We start from the raw sequence: 1,579 nt of genomic DNA, 5'->3' as shown, positions 1-1,579 counted from the left end.
TCCCCCACCCCCCACCCCGGGCACCTCGGTGGCTCAGTCAGCTAAGTGTCTGACTCCTGGTTTCAACTCAGGTCATGATCTCACGGTTCGTGAATTCAAGCCCCACGTGGGGCTCTGTGCTGACAGCAGGGAGCCTGCATGGGCTTCTCTCTCTCTCCCTGTCTGCCCCTCCCCTGCTCATGCGCTCTCTCCCTCTCAAAATGAATAAACTTTAAAAAGAAAAAAAACCTGTATACATTTTGATGTATTTTAGAATATGAAAATATTTAAGTATTTATTCATTCACTCAATCAATCAATTTATCTGAAGGCTTACATGAAGTCTGCATTTTAGCCAAAGAGCCAGACATCAGCCAGATATGTAAAGAAAATTTGAAAATTACAAATGTGATAGGTGTTTGCATTCAAACCCACATCAGCTTCAGTGCTCACAGTGCGAAGCCTGCTTGGGATGCTCTCTCCCTCTCTCTCTGCCTCTCCAACCCCCCTCAAAATAAATAAGTAAACTTAAAAAAATAATAAAGATTAACACACTCCTGATGAGTTTTGTTTCTCCAGTTTGCAGACGGGCCCAAGCTTTGAGAGGCTCCGAGAGCAAGCATCACGTTTCTAAGCATCAATGCAGTGTGAAGGCTAATAAATTACCTCCCTACTGTTCATTGGCAGCAGGCAGCCTGAATAACACTGCAATGGCATGAGCTTCCTGTCAACAGCGCTTTACTTGACCCTTCAACTGCTTACAGTCCAGGGATGCAGCAGGGGAAAGAACTAGCTACTGAGGCAGGAGAGCGACACTGTCAATGCGAAAATGTACCACCTGGAGCACATGGAAGGTAAAAATCTCTGGCCCCTGCCAACGGTGCCAGGCGCCCAGTGCCCACGTACTTACCACGGGCCGGCATATTGGCATTCACAGCACCCTGGCTGGGATTAAAATGGTGGTTGATTAATTTAAAATGGGAATAGCAAAGGGGCACCTGGGTGGCTCAGTCGGTTAAGCGTCTAACTTCAGCTCAGGTCAGGATTTCGCGGTTCATGAGTTCCAGCCCCACGATGGGCTCTGCACTGCAATGCAGAGCCTGCTTGGGATTCTCTCTCTCTGTCCCTCTCCCGCTCTCCTCGCTCTAAATAAATAGATAAATAAAATTTAAAAATAAAACAAATAAGACAGGAACAGCAAAAGGATTTCGAAAAAGAAGTCCTTTCATTTCACCTCTAGAGTCCAGCCATGTCAATGTTGGGTCTGTTTACCTATGTGGTAACAGGACATGTGTACTCGGTGTGCACACGGAAGAAACTTTACAGTTAGTGTCGCTCTATGTGCAAATTAAGGTTTCACTTTCCTTCTGATGTTAGTATCTTCTCAGCCTGGAGTTTGCGAACTCTTTCTGTAAAGGTACACAATGTCGATTAAGCGTCCAACTTTAGCTCAGGTCATGATCTCGTGGTCTGTGGGTACGAGCCCCACATCAGACTCTGTGCTGATGGCTCAGAGCCTGGAGCCTGTTTCAGATTCTGTGTCTCCCTTTCTCTCTGCCCCTCCCTCATCTGCTCGCTTTCTCTCTCTCTCTCTCTCTCTC

General features: G+C 46.7%; 1 protein-coding gene across 6 annotated transcripts in view; it reads right to left on the bottom strand.

Moving 5' to 3' along the window:
* SLITRK4 (SLIT and NTRK like family member 4) overlaps window positions 1-1,579 on the bottom strand; it is a 694,124-nt gene that overhangs the window by 681,954 nt on the left and 10,591 nt on the right. For 4 of the 6 annotated variants that reach the window (XR_013333001.1, XM_077755186.1, XM_077755187.1 and 1 more), the window contains exon 1: window positions 977-1,101. The exons of the other annotated variants lie outside the window; for them this stretch is intronic. The gene's annotated coding sequence lies outside the window, so the exon portion shown is untranslated. Of the gene's footprint in view, window positions 1-976; window positions 1,102-1,579 lie in introns of those variants that run through there. 6 annotated transcript variants of the gene reach the window in all.

Source organism: Crocuta crocuta, unplaced genomic scaffold (genome assembly GCF_008692635.1).
Source record: "Crocuta crocuta isolate KB4526 unplaced genomic scaffold, BGI_CrCroc_1.0 scaffold581, whole genome shotgun sequence".
Lineage (NCBI taxonomy): Eukaryota > Metazoa > Chordata > Mammalia > Carnivora > Hyaenidae > Crocuta > Crocuta crocuta.
Note: the sequence above shows the minus strand (reverse complement) of the source record. Positions and strands in the feature narration are given on the sequence as shown.